The 17,440-nt window shown below is 44.4% G+C and overlaps 1 protein-coding gene across 1 annotated transcript in view; it reads left to right on the forward strand.

Moving 5' to 3' along the window:
* The window catches only part of LPAR3 (lysophosphatidic acid receptor 3), a 76,393-nt gene that overhangs the window by 35,932 nt on the left and 23,021 nt on the right, over positions 1-17,440 (forward strand). The window lies entirely within an intron of this gene.

Consider the following 17,440-nt stretch of genomic DNA (forward strand, 5'->3'; position numbering starts at 1 on the left):
GGCCAAGGTTTGAGTCAACTGTTGGGTCATGTGTGAGATAGATTATACAGCAGCAGATCTGTTCTGTGTGGCTTTTCCTGTGAATGGCTTATAGGTTTAGCTGAAGAAATATGAGTCTTACCCACCAAAAGATAACTAAAGGAGCAAAAAAATATGCAAAAGAGGGAGTTCCTGTTGTGGTGCAGTGGAAACAAATCTGACTAGTATCCACGAGGATATTAGCCACATTGCTGTGAGCTGTGGTGTAGGTCACAGATATGGCTTGGGTCTGGCGTTGCTGTGGCTGTGGCTGTGGCTGGCAGCTATGGCTCTGATTCGACCCATAGCCTGGGAACTTCCATATGCTGCAGGTGCAACCCTAAAAGGCAAAAAAAAAAAAAAAAAAATCTGCAAGAGAGCCAAGTCCAGGGAGAGGAGAGGGCAGGGCTTTACAGACAGGAGGTGGGGCAGGGAGAACATAGGGTGGGAGATAGGCATGCGTGCATCTAGGGACACAATGCTAGGGCTGGGAAAGCGAGGAGGGGGGCAGAACAGGCAGGTTTCTGGAATAAGGGGTTTGCATAGTGATAGCCATCTGGCTTGAGAAGTGACTGGAAGACCTTGAATCTTAAGACTGCTAGGCTTTATTGATGAATGTCTAGGGAGACTCAGTAGAACACCTTGGTGTGCTGATTGGGCCCAGGGTAGAACAAGGGAACAGGGAGTGGTGGCATCCGTGGCTAGCTGGATAATCCAACTTCTGTTAAAAGCCCACGCAATCCCAATTAAATAGGTCCATGGTCAGTCTTTAGCTCACAGCTGGGCTGCCTCCTGTGGCAGTGGAGAGCCCCTGTAGGATCTTGGGGTATTGATGGGGTGAGAAGAGGATGGAAGGTGGGCTGGAGAGGAAGGGGTCACTTAGGAGACTGCTGGGGTTGGCCCATGGCTCTGTGGGTGGTAGGTAGCTCAGATGCCAGGGAGAGACAGAGCCAGCACATCCGAGTAGGTGTTGCAGAAAAGCACACCTGTCCATAGCAGGCCCAGTCTACACAGCGAGCGAAGAGCAGTCAGGGGGTGCCCATGGGGCTGCAAGGGAGCAGAAGGGGAGCATGAGCTTATGGAAATCTGGCAGGAGGCGGAGATGGAATAGCAGGTGAGCCAAGGTCGGAGAGATCTGGGAGCAGGGATCCATCATGGGAACTAAGATTCAGGGGCAGGGGACCAGTAAGAATAAGACTGGACCTAAGCACACTTTTCCCACTTTCCTTAAGGCTTTTGAGCTTTGTTTTGCCTCTTTCTCACCTCCCAGCTGACTGATCCTTCCTTGCTCCCTTCCAACCAAGGAGATAGAAGTTATCTGGCCCTAATTCCCCTAGTTTTCCTCCCTTCGCCAGCTTAGCCGACTTGCATGGGCCCCATTTTTACCTTCTGGCTTTCTGTGAAAATCATTCCTACCTCCCCATGAGCCTACTGTCATGCTTATTCTTGCTCTCCTGTGCTCTGGTTTTGGCCATTAAAAAAATGAAATCCCTGGAGTTCCCGTCATGGTTCAGTGGTTAACGAATCCGACTAGGAACCATGAGGTTGCAGGTTCTATCCCTGGCCTTGCTCAGTGGGTTAAGGATCCGGCGTTGCTGTGAGCAGTGCTGTAGGTCACAAACCCAGCTCAGATCCCACATTGCTGTGGCTCTGGCATGGGCCGCGGCTATAGCTCCGATTAGACCCCTAGCCTGGGAACCTCCATATGGCACAGGTGTGGCCCTAGAAAAGACCAAAAAAAAAAAAAAAAAGGAAATCCCTGATCTTATTCCCTTTTCTAACATCTGCTCTATCTCCTTCCATTTATTAGCCTACTTTCTTAATACCTCAAACCATGGAAAGCTAGCTCTGTCCCTGCCACTCTGCTGGGACCTGACTATGAAGTCACCATTGCCTTTCTGTTGCTTAGCGTTTGTCAGTCTGGATTCCTTCCTGCTGGTTGTCCCCTCCCCAGACTTTTTTCCCTACCACCAGCTAAGGCATCTTCCTAAAAAGCACAATTAACCCTGTCTGATCTTTTCTTGGCTCCTCCTGCATTACTAGATAAAGGCCTTAGCCAGAATTGCAAGGCCCCTTTCACAGCTCTGTTCCCAACCTCCTTTCCCAAATGTCCTCTGCCCCCCCACCCCCACAAACACACTCTATGCTTCTGTTGTGTCAGACTTCTCACCACCCTGTAGGTGTGTAGGGATGTCTTGATGCTCCTCGTGGTTTTTCTCAGTATGGCAGGCTCCTATCCATATTTCAAAATCCTTCTCTGTGGTATTTTCTGACTCTTTCAGTCAAAGTTAGTTATCCAGTGCTTCTATAGCACACTGTTTACATGCATAAAATATTTAGTCTATTTGATTACACTTTATTTGCTAAATGCCAGTATCTCTTGCTAAACTGTGAGCTTGTCAAGGGCAGGACTATGTCTGCCTTTATTCTGCAGTGCCTGGCACACAGTAGGGACTCAAAAAATGTTTGTGTAATGAACTGACAAACATATATATTGCCCCAGCCTCTGTCCTTGTCCTTGTCATAACCACAGGGATGGTCCTGTGGCCATTTGGGATCCTTCTAACCAACTGTGCAGTATCTCAACAGGATTCTTCCTAGAATGCAGGCCCCTATGTCCTGCCTCTCACCAGTGGTCTTCTTTTTTTGATCTGGAGAAAGTTTGAAGAGGGTTCCAAGTGAAGCCGGAATGGAAATTGACTTGTGTGAGGAGTTACCCTAAGGCATAAAAGGAGATTTCTTTGGTAGGCATATGTCTAGAGGTTGAAGGAACCCCAGAGAGTACCTGGAGTTTATCATGTTACTTGGGAAGCAGTTACTTCAGGGTGGCTGACAGGACCAGCTACTTAATTTGTGGGCTTCTTATAAAAACAGCAGGGGAAAAAAAGTACCACTAAAGGTACTAAGATATAAAGCTCTTTCTTTTCTCCTGCACATCTCCTCTGCGTATCTTCATGGTCCCATCAAACTTGACTTAACAGAAAAACTGCTTTAAGGTAACTCACAGTTCTAGAGGGTAGCCTTAGCGTGAGCCTGGAGAATCTTCAGGCTTCCTGATTCTTCTTTATTGGGCTCTTTGTATTAAGGGATTGTGCAGACCCTCCTGACTCAGGGTGTCTCTTTGGATGTGGTCTCCAGGGAGTCCCTGGATTCTGGACTTCTGTCATTTGGGAGGGACATTGGCCACTCTGGGCACCCTGCAGGAACGTCTGGACTTTCTTAAGTTTAGGGCTTTCTTGGATTCTCTTAAGCTCAGGAGTGAAGCAACATAGGAGAGTCCACTGCCTGGTGGGAAAGTGAAGCTTGGGCTCAGCCTGGGATGGGAGGGGGGTGCAGTCTCAGTGATTGTAGAGTAGCTGGGGCCTTCAGGATCTGGCAAAGAAGGATGGGGGTTTCAAAACTGAGGAGATTCCTGGGACCTGGCTCTACAGCCCCTCCAAAATCCCCAGGGTTAGGCTCTTGGAATCCAGGATAAGGACCTCAGGAGAGAGCAGCCTTCTTGGATCATTGAGAGGCTGGCTTAACTAGGCACTGGCCATCCAGAGAAAATAGCTGAGCCAGGGCTCATCAGCCAGAGGCAGCCTTAGACAGTGGAAAATAGCAGACCAGGATCTGAGGGTTCTGCAGGAGAAACCCCATTCTCTAAGTTCCCTTAAAGACTTATTCTTATTGGAGCACACCAAATCCTGTTCCACATTGGTCAGTCAGGGGCATAGGCTGAGACCCTTCATATGCTGAGCAGGAAAGGTTGGATGCAAAGCTCACTGCATTCATGTTTCTGTGGGAGAGAAAGTTCTCTAGCAGCTCTGGGTTCCTTTAGTATTCCCTGGGGAGCTCCCGGGGCATTCCATTGGCCTGGAGATCTGAGGGGGCAAGTGACCTCCTGAGGTCCAGTGGCCATCTGGGTGGAGCTTCTCCAACACCTCCGAAAGGGGCACAAAGTGGTGGCAGGACCCTCCTGTAGGGTTAAGGAAGTAGGGCAGGTGGGGCTGGCCACATTCAGGTAGAGAGCACTGTTCCCTTCCAGCTGCCACTGTCTTTGCTCTGGTGGAATAGCTGGGGCAGGGGGTGGGGGTTGTGGGGGATGCAGTGGAGGGAAGGAGCTGGCTTTGGGCAGACTTAAAGAGGCCCACGCCCAGTGTTAAAGGTGGTGGTGTAGGAGTGCCACAGACAGAGCGGCATAAGATGGCAGGTCCTCAGTGATAGCATAGGCCCTGGAATAGTTCCCAGGAGCCACTGGGGAAGGGTTAGGATCCAGGCAGAAGAGCTGAGAACAACAGATACCACTCCCTGCAACAACCCTGGGAGCAGCAGCTGGAAGTCAGGGTCAGGGAAGCCCGGCGGCAGTTAACAGGGACCTGCTCATCAACCTCGGCTAGGCTGAGATCAGGACTGGTAGATGCATCATCTGGAGGGCCAGAAGGTCTCTGGGAGACTGTCAGGCATCAGGGAGAGGCCCAGCTTGAGCAGACCGTAAGTGTCAGGTCACCATGGAGACCTAATTATTGGGGCTAGGAGATAAGGCAGACACCAGGGTTATGGCTGAACCAAGGCTTGGGGCTCCTCAGATTCCCCTGATCAGAGATGGGCTCCCACTGGCTCCAAGGGCTTGCTGTGGGGGGTTGAGGAAAAAGGGCCCAGACGGTTCATTACAAAACGTGATTTCAGCGGTGGTATGCTCTGTGTCAAGATCACCCAGGCAACATTTTTTTTGCAAATGCCGAGCTCCCCTTCTGCTTCTGCACACGTACCAGTTTCTACTTCACTGGGGGCTGGGAGAGCCCAGATGTGCATATTTTGAAGAAACTACCAAGGCGTTTTGAATGCCCTCATCCCATGCTTAAACACTTCAGAGTCCAGGGTTCCTGGGATAGCAGTGAGAAAAGAAAAGGAAAGATGGAATTCAAAGACATTAGAACTGGAGTTCCTGTGGTAGCTCAGGGGGTTAAGAACCCGATTACTACCCATGAGAATGAAGGTTCAGTTCCTGGTCTCACTCAGTGGGTTAAGGATCTGCCATTGCCACAAGCTGTAGCATAAGTTGCAGATACAGCTCAGATCTGGCGTTGCTGTGGCAGTGGCTTAGGCCAGCAGCTGCCGCTCTGATTTGACCCCTCACCAGGGAATTTCCATATGCCACAGATGCAGACCTAAAAAGAAAGAAAAAAAAAAGATGTTAGAATGATAGATGCCTCAGCAGGTGGAGACACACTGGGCATAAGGGGGGCAGCAAAAGGATGACTCATTTTGGAGTTTTACATCTGGATGATCAACAAAGACAAGGGCAGTTTAGAAGCAGAAGTTCAGTGAAATACAGATACCCAAAGCCAAGTCCCTGATATTCCAAGAAAACATAAAATATCATTTCTTTTGAAACTTTTGGCAGAGTTTTAAAACCTACCTCCCCAACCCTAATGTCTAGGAGAATGAACCGCAGATTAGACCCTCCCAGCTTCCAGATGGCCCATGGAAGATGCATCATTTGCTCAGATAGGACCTATCTGTTTACTGCATTTCTTCTCTGCTCCTCTAACTCACAGAGCTTGAACACATTTTTATCATTGCCTTGTTCTTTTTGTTATAGCAATAAACTCTCCTGTTCGGTGGAAATTAGCCAGTGTGAATTTATATCAGATCTCATTTGCTCTGACACAAATAATCCCTTTGTGGGTAATGAAAACAGTATAATGGTGTGGTCTGAAGGAGAAAACGATATTACTCAAGCTATTAACACCGGGGGACTTCTTGCTGACCTCTCAGGATGACCTGCAGACTGTGCTTCCAATATTATTACTCTCTCAAGAAAGCAGGGAGTGAAATCTTGAAAATCTTTTAGGAGTATGCTTCATGTGGAAAAGTCATAAAAAGGCAGAGACATGCAGGTAGCTATAAATGAGAGGGGAGAAGGGACTTCTAAAATTAACCTGATGACAAGGTTGACTCGTTTTGAGCAGCATGTCTTTAACACCAATGCAGTGTGTCTGCATTGGGCACAGGAGCCCGTTGCTATAGCGTCTTGAAGATAAAAGTTGCATGGGATTCTGCAGAATTGTGTTTTAAGATTCTCTATTGGAACTGGGACTTTCGAGGATGAGCACTTTAGGCATAGCATTTCTACCTTATTTCTGAGTGTCTGGTGAGCCTCTTTGAGGCAGGAATGGGGACCTCTATCTCGTTCATGTTTCTACTGCACTGTGCACTGCACTTAGGCTCAAGAAACATTTGTTGAATCGAATTATCCAAGCAAAGAATTCTTTAAGAAGGCAGTCTTTGGAGTTCCCATCGTGGCGCAAAAGAAATGAATATGACTAGCATCCACAAGGATGCAGGTTCCATCCTTGGCCTTGCTCAGTGGGTTAAGGATCCAGTATTGTCATGAGCTGTAGTGTAGGTCACAGACCGGCTCAGATCTGGTGTTGCTATGGCTATGGTGAAGGCCAGAAGCTGTAGCTCTGATTCAAACCCTAGTCTAGGAACTTCCATATGCTGCAGGTGCGGCCCTAAAGAAAAAAAATATTTTTCTGTCGAGAAACATCTCTGCATGACAACCCCCCACCCAAGGAAGAGAGAATATTGACAATTATTTAAAACCAGTGTATAGGGAGTTCCCTTTGTGGCTCAGTGGTCACAAACCTGACTAGTATCCATGAAGATACAGGTTCAGTGGGTTAAGGATTCAGCATTGCCATGAGCTGTGGTGTAGGTTGAAGACGAGGCTTGGATCCCAAGTTGCTGTGGCTATGGTGTAGGCCAGCAGCTGCAGCTCTGATTCAATCCCTAGCCTGAGAACTTCCATATGCTGCAAATGTGGCCCTAAAAAGACCAAAAAAACCCAAAAATTAAATAAATAAATAAATAAATAAATAAAACCAATATCTAATAATAGTGTAATTGATAGTTGTTTACTGTTTCAGTTATATAGCTGAAACATCTTTAAAATGCCTGTTTTGAAAAGGAAAGTGCATCCGGGAAGTCTTCTTGACAATCTTTTATGATCAATAAACATACTATCTTGAATTTGGTTTTTAGACCCATAGTGCTAGGAAATGGATAGAACTTTGTAATATATTTTTTTCTTTTTTTTAGGGCCGCAGCTGCAGCATATGGAAGTTTCCAGGCTAAGGGTCGAATCAGCATTACAGCTGCCAACCTACACCACAGCCACAGCAGTGCCAGATCTGAGCCACATCTGTGACCTACACCACAGCTTATGGCAACACTGGATCCTTAACCCAGTGAGCAAGGCCAGGGATTGAACTGGTATCCTCATGGATACTAGTTGGATTCGTTTCTGCTGAGCCACAATGGGAACTCCTGGAACTTTGTAATATTGATTAAGCTTGGCTTGCTTGAGGCTTGAGGGCATTGGAGTCCACCGACCTTATTTAGCAATGAGCCCTCTTATTTGAAGCCTTGGCAAGAGTGATAACTTCCAGGGTCATGGCTGTGTGGGGATGGGTAGGTCATATCCTGCCCTGTGTTTGTACACCCTGTTTGTATATAGCAGTTGCAGTGCCATAACAAGGAAACCTTTGGAAACTTCCCAGCAGCTAAAGTATCCCTTTCTGCATTTTGATGGAATCAATGTTCCTGCTTTTTTCTGTCTTATTTTTCCTCCAGGTGAATGCATGTTTGTTTTGATCAAAGCCTTCATTTTCTCTTTTTTTTGAAAAATCCCAAATATTTATTCTGAAAAAGTTTTCCTAAACTGTTCTGGTTTTGGGTGCATAAAAGCATTTATTTGAGCGTAATTAAGATTAATTTGCCTTGGAGTTCCCGTCGTGGCGCAGTGGAAACGAATCTGACTAGGAACCATGAGGTTGCGGGCTCCATCCCTGGCCTCACTCAGTGGGTTAAGGATCCGGCGTTGCCGTCAGCTGTGGTGTAGGTTGCAGATGCAGCTCAGATCCTGCATTGCTGTGGCTGTGATGTAGGCCAGCGGCTACAGCTCCAATTAGACCCCTAGCCTGGGAACCTCCATATGCCTCAGGTGCGGCCCTGAAAGACAAAAAAAAAAAAAAAAAAAAAGATTAACTTGCCTTGCTGATGCTGGACTGACACATTTTGCAGGAAGAGAAACACACAAGTTAGTTTTGCTGCAGTTTTATTTTGTAGTTCCAAGGGTGCTTGTTACTGCTGCTGACTATACCCGTCCCTTTCATCTCAAAGGGATTCATAGATTACAGAGTCTGTTCACCTGCCTTCCGTCTGCGTAATGCATGGGCTGGAACGGGGGTTTAAAGTCACAGCATTTGATTCTAGTTCTGCTCTCCAAGGAAGAAATGTAATTTCTCTCTCCTAAAATTTCCTTACCTCTAAAAGTTATAGATCTTTCCTGGAGGGTCCTAGGAATAAATGAAATATAATACTAACAACAGGCTTAAACAATATACATAATGGCTTCTTGGAATTTAAAATGTTTTTAAAACTCATCCCGTGAATTTGATTTAGCTCCCCAATAACCCTGAGCTGTATATAGGACAAAAATTCCAAGCGTTATTTTATGGATCAGGAATAAATAAAGCCTGGAGAAGGGACAGAATTTGTTAATCTGAAAGTCTCAACAAGGGCTCTGAATGTAAATAATTTTATAAATATTAAGAGGCTTTGGCTCCAGAATCTCAATGACTGTGAAAACCTTTATTATTTTTGCTCTTGCAACTGTGGCATGTGCTTGATGCTAAAATGTACACATTACACAAATGTGTTACTTAGAAAGTGGGAGGTCACCCCAGTCCTCTTGTGGAGCACTCAGCTCCACTGTTAACAGTGCGATATGTCGTCTTTGTAGAAATTCTCCCTACAAATTAAAGTGTGTGATACACAGGCATAGTAATGATTTTTGTACAGATATGTGTCCTTCATGTTCATAATAGTTCTCCAGCTCACTTTTTTTCCTGAACTGTAGCATTTTTATGTGTTCATTTTTGTTTTTTAGGGCCGCACCTGTGGCATATGGAAGTTCCCAGGCTAGGAGTCCAATCAGAGCTATAGCTGTCAGCCTACACCACAGCCACAGCAACTCAGGATCCACGACGGTCTGTGACCTATACCACAGCTCAGGGCAACACCAGATCCAAGTAGCATCTAAGACCTACACTGCCACTTGCTGCAACGCCAGGTCCTTAACCCATGGAGCAAGGCCAAGGATTGAACCCACGTCCTCATGGATACTAGTTGGGTTCTTTTCCACTGAGCCATAATGGAAATTCCTTGACTGTAGTATTTGGATGGTTTTGTCATGTGAGTATCAACCTGTGCATCTACTCCTCTTCAGTGTCTGCAGAAGATTACATTGTATCCCACATTGAATTGTTGATATTTTCTGGAATACTTTTACTCTTTCAACCCTATCAGTAGCTCAGTAGAGCTGCAATGACCATACTTGTATATACATCTGCCAGCATTTGTGGGACTTATTTTGTGGGCTATATTATTTGAGAATTAGTAGGACAAAAAAATGCCTATTTAAAATTTTGTTGGCTGTTTCGAAATTGTCCTCCAGTGGCTTGGGACTTATTTTGTGGACTATATATTGTTTGAGAATTAGTAGGACAAGAAAATACCTATTTAAAATTTTGATAGCTGTTTTGAAATTGCCCTCCAGTGGGTTGTGCTAAACCACACTCCCACAAACGGTGTGGTATTCTTTTTCCTTGTGCTTCCATCAGTACCAGGTTTATATACTTCACGTACCTGTAAATGATGCATTTCTGCTTTAACGCAAGACGTGTGAAAGGGTGAGAGCTGTCTGGCTCCCAGCTCCGGTCAGCAGACCAAGGGCAGAAAGCATAGAGGAGTGTCAGAGCTGACAGGGAGCATTCTGGAAATGCAGAGGTCTGGCTTCCACTCCTAATCATTCATTGACATAGCATGCACTGAGGGCCATGATGGACCAGGCCCTATTTAGGCCCTGGGAACAGAGTGATAAAAAGACTGTCTCTGCCTTCCTGAGCTTGCATCCTAGTGGGCATGAACCATAAATAGATTAGACTATCCCGTCAAGTCCGGTGAAGCTCTCTGATGAAACATAAAGCAGCGAAAAAGAATGTATATATATGTATAACTGGGTCACTTTGCTGTACAGCAGAAATTGACAGAACATTGTAAATCAACTATAATAAAACTTTTAAAAAAAATAAAGCAGCGGAAAGGATGATGCCTGGCAAGGTGGAGGAAGGAAGAACGGGGAGGAGGAGGGGGAGGCTACTTTTGATTGGGTGGCCCTAGAAATTTGGCCGCTGACACGATGCCTGAATAGAACTCCAGATGCAGTCAGGGCTGAGCGGGCAGCTCAAGAGCAGAAGCCTGGAAAGGAGCAGTGTGGCAGGTTCCAGAAAAGGCCCTAAAGCTTCAAGGACTTTTGATCTGCCAGAGGAGGATAATAGGGCTACTCACTTTCTTTACAGAAGGACATGATCAAGTGAATGAGCATGTGAAATGCTCATGTCGCTTTAGAAAAGCAGTGCTCTTAGTGGAGACTAGGACTTGAACCACTAAAATCCACCAGCGGGTCTCTGCCAATGTCTGGCAGGTGTAGCGTTTCACACCATCTCTTTCCCTAGCAGTAGGACTGCCTATATTGAAACATAAAGTCTGAAACAGACCCACCACCCCTCCAGCCAGAGAAGGTTAGACCAACACACTCTGATGACAGGTCCTTCCCCCTGCTTCGTTGCTCCATAAGAACCCAGGTCTTTATTAAATGTGTCTTAACGCCACCAGAGAAGAATTCATAATGAAAAACGAAGTTTGTTTGGAAGGTGGTTGCAGAAAGAAGCTTCTACTATCCAGTCCTGGGGAGTTACTCCTGTGTCTAAGGTTGGACATCCACTGCCCCACCCCCACTCCCCTTGCCCCCGACTCAGGGGCCCTGGCAAGGGCTGACTGGGGGTAGCTGGATGGAGTGTGAAAGAGGACATGCTGAAAGAAAAAAGTCAGTTTTAAATGTAAGGGGGAAGGCAAGAGTTAGAAATTTCTGCCGGCCGTTGCCTCCATAGGCACTGAATTAATTTCTGGCTCACCCTTGACACACACCCCAGAGTTACTTTGAGCCCTGGGAAGACTGATATAGGAGTTTATCTTCTCTTCAGCATTTGGTCCCTTCTAGAGTTCATCTTTCAAGGAAAGGACGAAATGGCCTGGATATAAGACTTCTAGAGGCCGAAGCCTTGCTTATTGGGTGGTTTCTATTTCCTGCACACCAGTTCCTCCATGTCTCAACATGTAGCAAATCTTTTTTTTTCTTTGCTCTTCTCCAAGAATCTTATGCAAGAAGGCTCAAACGAGAAAAACCTCCCTGTGAACAAAAGAGCACCCCTGGAAGACTTTGAAATCCATGCCAAGGGTGATATTGTACTTGACTTTTGAACATAGAACTGTTATTATCTTCTGCTTCTAAAAGGAACTCCCAAGTTTACCCTCATTTTACCTCTATGAAGAAAAAATGTGCTTACTCAGAAGTGCTTTGACAGATGATTTTTTTTAATGACAATTTTTAAGAGTGCTATGAATAAACAAATTGATTAGAATTATAATCTGCACAAATACTTTGCATATTATCAAAATGAAGACTAATCTACTTAAGTGTATTTTTTTTTTCGTCTTTTTGCCATTTCTTGGGCTGCACCCGCAGCACATGGAGGTTCCCAGGTTAGGGGTCTAATCGGAGCTGTAGCCGCCGGCCTACACCACAGCTCACGGCAACGCCGGATCCTTAACCCACTGAGTGAGACCAGGGATATCGAACCCACAACCTCATTGTTCCTAGTCGGATTCGTTAACCACTGCGCCACGACGGGAACTCCTACTTAAGTGTATTTCTTGAATACATCTTCTCAAAGCTTTAACTTATGAAGCCAAAGGAAATGTAAGGAAAATAATTTCTGCAAGTTCATTTACATCATTATGGCCATACGTTATGGTCCCCCTCCCTGCCCCCAAACTCTTCCGGGAACTTTGACTTTTGACCAGTGACTGAACTTCTTTTGACTGAGACTCTAAAACTACAGGGAATGATTGCTCTGATTGTGGTGGTTATGACATATCTGGAAAAACTTCAGTTTCTGGCCCTATGCTTAAATTTAGAGTTCCATTCTCACATTAATTATCCTCTTAATTGCAAAAACGGGAACCTGCTCATGTCAGCTTAAGTGAAAAAGGAGAGGAACAGGAGCTCCATGGGGTCCAGAGGTGTGTAGATCACCAGGTCTAAGGAATGGCCTGAAACCAGGGCTTGAAAAGCCCTATGTTTTCCACGAAATTCCATTCACATTTCATCTGAGTTTCTCCAACACGCTTATTTTATTCCTATCTCCCTCTGCATTAACTGCTTTTTACTTTCCAGATACTTCTATCCAGATTGTGCAGAAACATGCCAGCCAGCCTATGTGTACATGTTTAGGTCTCTTCTCTCGTTTTACAAGGTTTCCAGGATAGGACTCAACTGGCCCAGCCTGGAATCAGATTCCAACCCTTAGACCATTCACATCTGGCTAGAGCTGGGGTAGTCTAGGCTGGGATTTTGAGTGGTCCAGTTTGGGTGAAGTGTTTCAAAGAAACCTTTTTTTTTTTTTTTTTTTGCAGGGGCGAAGCTGGGGGTTAAGAGTAGAATCAGGTGTGCCAGGAGCCTCACTTGTGTAACCATGTGGATTGAATGTGTGTGTAGGAAAGAGACAGACAGAGGGACAGGGGGTATGATGCTTTATTACTGCAAATCTAAGACATAGACAGATTGCAGTCACCAGACAAGAGGAAATCTTTGACTTATAAGTGTGTATTTTAATCCCTAAACATGATACCCTACACACTGAATGAGTTGAAACTGTAAAGGTAGAAACTTGGAGAATGACAGAGGAGCCACTGAGGATTTTCTAGAATCTCATGGCAGGGCCTCATCCATTTTTCTTTTCCACTAAAGCACAAATTCCGCTTTAGTAAAATCCAAGGACTTTCCAGATTTTTAGGTCTAGTAGGATTTTGTTGCTTCAAATTTTTTAATTAAATTAATAACTAAAACAAACATTATTTGTCATAAGGCACCATTGGTTGTTCTTCCAGACCTCTCAGGCAAATAAAGATTTTTATGATTATTGCTACATTTTATGTAGGATTTAATTTCTATCACAGAAAAATTGGAAATGGAGTTTTAGGAATTCTAGACTTGGAATCTAGAAAGATAGGAACCTCAATACTGTATTATTTTCATCGGCAAGCATTGCCAAAGAATAGATCGTTATTGAGAAATGAAGGACAGGGTTTATAGCAAAAGGTTCTGGTTTCTTTTTCTTCACAAGGGAATTCCAGTGAGCATTTAAATGAGTCATAGATGTGAGAACCAAGGCTTTGCATTGCTTAGCAGAAGGTGTACTCTGAATAAAGCTTTTCTATATTTCTCTGTCTCCTTTGGTGAAAACCAGCACTGTTTTCAGCAAATGGAGTCTCCATTCCAATATTCTCTAAGCAAAGGCAGTGTCCCTAACAAGGGGTGCAGCACTCAGTTACTCCACAAAGTCTTGGCACAGTGTCTATTCCTTTGGTTATATCTTTTCTTAAACCAAATTATTGTTTTAAGAAGATGTCTCCTTTGTTTTTAAGAGTGCACAACTAGATCCCTGTTGAAGTCTGAGGATGCAGATTTTTTCATTGTCAGTGAGTAAATTATTCAGAAAATTTCCCCCTTAAAATGAACTTCGGCCCTCGCCATTTTCACAAATCTGAGCTTGTTTTATTAGTTAGCCTTAGGAAACTTAGTTTTCTATAAATTTGTTCCTAATATGTAGTTTATCCCTTATGTAAGTACATAGTGTCTTCTGAAACTTCTGGATCATTTCCTCTTTAGAGTTGGTTAGAGTCAACTCATTCATTTTCTGTTTTTACTGGTTTGTTGTTGTTGTTTAAAAAGTCTGTGGATAGGATATTGTGTGAGGAACCCATCCTTAAGCTATTTCTTTGATGCTTTGTAACAAGTATTTGGGCAATGATGTTCAATCAGCATGTATTTGAGAATTGTCACTTTATCAGTTTCTCTTGCCAGTAAAATTGAACTAACGGTATTCATTCCATTTTGTAAGTGCTTTTAGTTTCTTCATTAACACAAATGCTAATAATAGCAAACACTTGTATAGTCCTTATATTTGCCAGGAACTCACCTAAGCATGCTACAGATGTTAATTTATTTAACTCTTATAGAATTGTATATTATCATTATTCCCATTCTAGGCCAGAAAGTTAACTTGCTCAAGGTTACACAGGTATTAATTGGAAGAGCTGAGATTTGAATGTAGATTGCTCTTAGAATGTGCTCCTAACTCTTATCCCTATTGCCAAGCATTGTATGGTTTACTAAATCAGCAAACATTTATTGAGCTTTGTCTAGGAGACCACCAAAAACCAGGCATGTCCTTTCTCTTCAGGACCTGCAATCTCTGGTGCAGAAAATTGGGAAAAGTAATTGTAAGTTTTTGTGATGAACACAGGGAGCTCTGCGAGCACTTAGAAGAGGCACAAAACCGAGCGCTGAGAGATCATGCAAGCTCATCTATAGAAGGGGAACATGATAAGCCCGACTTCTAAGAGTTGATGAGAGGATTCAGTGACTGAAGGCATAAAAATGCTTTGAACAGAAGCACTCACATTCAGCGGCAGCTGCTATCTTTATTACACTAAACACTAGAAGTTGTGTGAGGAACTAGCTTGTGGATCTCTAAGTTGTATTGAAGACAGAGGGAGCTGCAGGGACAAAGACCCAGAAACAAGACGGCATGGCCAGTTCAGGGTACCACCAATAACACAGAAAGTATTTCTCCACCCACAGACGTGACGGGAAAAAAGAGGTTGGCGGGTCAGTCAGTGTGAGGTCATGAAGAACTGGCTGGTCAGGCTGTAGATCTGGGCTTGTCCTGAAAGCTTCTAAGCAAGGAGGTAGCTTCATCAGCGTTAACTTAGAGAGAGATCGCTGGCCACAGTTTGCAGAATGTGGAGGCAGAAAGACCATTTAGAAAGGTATTAAATGAACCCAGGAGGAAAGATGGTGATCTGACCTCAGGGAAGCATAGGATGCTTGGAAAGAAACAAATGGACTAGAGAGAGATTAAGGAGGTAGAAGTGACAGTACCTGGTGATCTTTTCCATGTGAAGGTGGGAGAAGGGAAAAGGCAAGGATAACACCCATGTCGCTGGCCTGGACAACCGAGTGGACATGATCCTGTTCCCTGGACCTCATGGCATGTAATTCCACATGTACGAGTGCAGGTTCTGGCAGCATTAAGAAAGGGAGCATGAGATGGTAGAGTATCAGTCAAAGAGGGTGACCAGCAAAGAGGGTGGAATCAGTATCAGTCAAAGAGGGTGGCGCCAGCATCAGTACTTCTATAGAGCTCTGGTGTTCTAGGGAGATTTTACCGTATCCTGTTGGACCAGGAGGGACCCCTAAGGTCATCTCATTCGGCCATTCCAAGAGGATGTTTCACAAGTAGATGTGATAGTCCTGAATTATGCTTATTGTAAGGGTACCATTTCTGAATCATATCATTTTTCTTCCAGCTCCAAATAAGATTCTTTTCACCCTCATTTTTGTGCCAATAAGCATATAAGTTTTTTATCCAAGCGTAGAAACCGTATCCCCCTTTACTGTGGCCCATAAAAGAAATGGTGTGGGAAGGAAAGTGAAGGTTGATTACACTCCATGCAGCCTCCCGCAGCTTCATCATCCTCCTGTTTCTGTATCTTGTTACCACCATTAGATGTAAGCCCTTCTTTTCAGTGACAACAAACTGTGTTTTCTATATACAATAAAGACTTTGCAAAAAAACAAACAAACAAAAAAAAAACACGAAAAACAAAGACTTTGCTAATGGATCATATTTCCATATTTTATGAAGAGACATTCTTGCCTAAGTTGGGCATTTCATAAACCCCCCATTGATACTATCAGAGTTAATGTCACCTTGGTATTTTCTTTAGTATAGGAAAGGACTCCCCCAATTCTCCTAGCTGGCCCCAGTCTGGCTCAGAACCTGCAGGGAGGTTTATCTGCTGATTGCGTAGAATCCACCTGGAGAAGTTTCTGTCTCTCTTTAAATAATTAAAGTGCTATGTTCATATCAAGTGAGTTTTTCAATAAATAAGTGATCAAGTGTTTTTCTTTCAGTGATAGAAATGTTTTTCTTAAGAATATAGGGCTTTCTGGAGTTCCCCTTGTGGCTCAGCAGGTTATGAATCCAACTAGTATGAGGATGTGGGTTCGATCCCTGACCTCGCTCAGTGGGTTAAGGATCTGGCATTGCCCTGAGCTGTGGTGCAAGCCACAGATGCAGCTCGAATCCTGCGTTGCTGTAGCTGTGGCACAGCCTGGCAGCTGCATCTCTGATTTGACCCCTAGCCTGGGAACTTCCGTACGCTGTGGGTGAGGCCCCAAAAGAAAAAAAAAAAAGAAGTGGTGCTTACCACGTAAATTAAATGATACCACATAAATTAAACAACAAATTATCTCAGTTTATAATTTGTGATAAAGTTGCTAGGAGAGTAAATAAGAGAATGTGCTAGACAGTGTATAGATGATGCTAACAATGCCTTTGATAATTAGACATAATGTTCTGGTGATCAAGGTGATGAAACAGTCATGAGATTCACCAATAATTGAACAGGTCCACTTGGTGAGTCGGGACAGGATTCAAGCTAGCAAGAATCTCAAGGATTGCCAGAAAACTCTGCGCTTGATCTGTATTTCCCCAGCAAAACAGCAATGACTTGGAGAAGATGAGGGGGAAAAAAACATTGCTTGAGGGTGTCAAAATATGTAGGTGGCAAAAGAGACAAGAATAGCTAGTATGTTAGGTGGGAGGTTCTGGATTCTAACAGCTGTCAACAGAGCAGAACAAACAATTCTGCCAAAGCAAGGGAGAGCAGCACTTTATAAGAATGGATACAATTGTTAGGTTTAGAAAACACACACACACACACACACACACACACACACACACACACACACACACACACACACACTGCAGTTATACAACCAAAAAGATAAGGAAGAGCTTAAAAACTGCATTTGGCAGAGGGGGAGACCTAAGAGTCTTCCTGACCTGTCGTGCAGAGGGCATCATTCTGTGCAAGCGTCCAGAAGGAGAATGTGGTCACAGGCATGTTAGTTGAATGTGAAGGATCTAGAGCCAGAAAAGACATTGTCCTGCTTTCTCTGGACACAGGGAAGTCCATGGTGGCACCATAGGCCAGATCTGAACGTCGAATCTTGAGAGGAATATGGTCGGTGTAGCCAGCACAGGAGGATGACTGGGGTTTGGAAGGATCCAGAACAGATGAAGGAATCGGAATTGTCACCCAAGAGAAGAAAAGAGGACCTAATAGTTATTTTAAAACATTTTATGGGGAGTTCCCATCGTGGCGCAGTGGTTAACGAATC

This window comes from Phacochoerus africanus, chromosome 8 (assembly GCF_016906955.1).
Source record: "Phacochoerus africanus isolate WHEZ1 chromosome 8, ROS_Pafr_v1, whole genome shotgun sequence".
Lineage (NCBI taxonomy): Eukaryota > Metazoa > Chordata > Mammalia > Artiodactyla > Suidae > Phacochoerus > Phacochoerus africanus.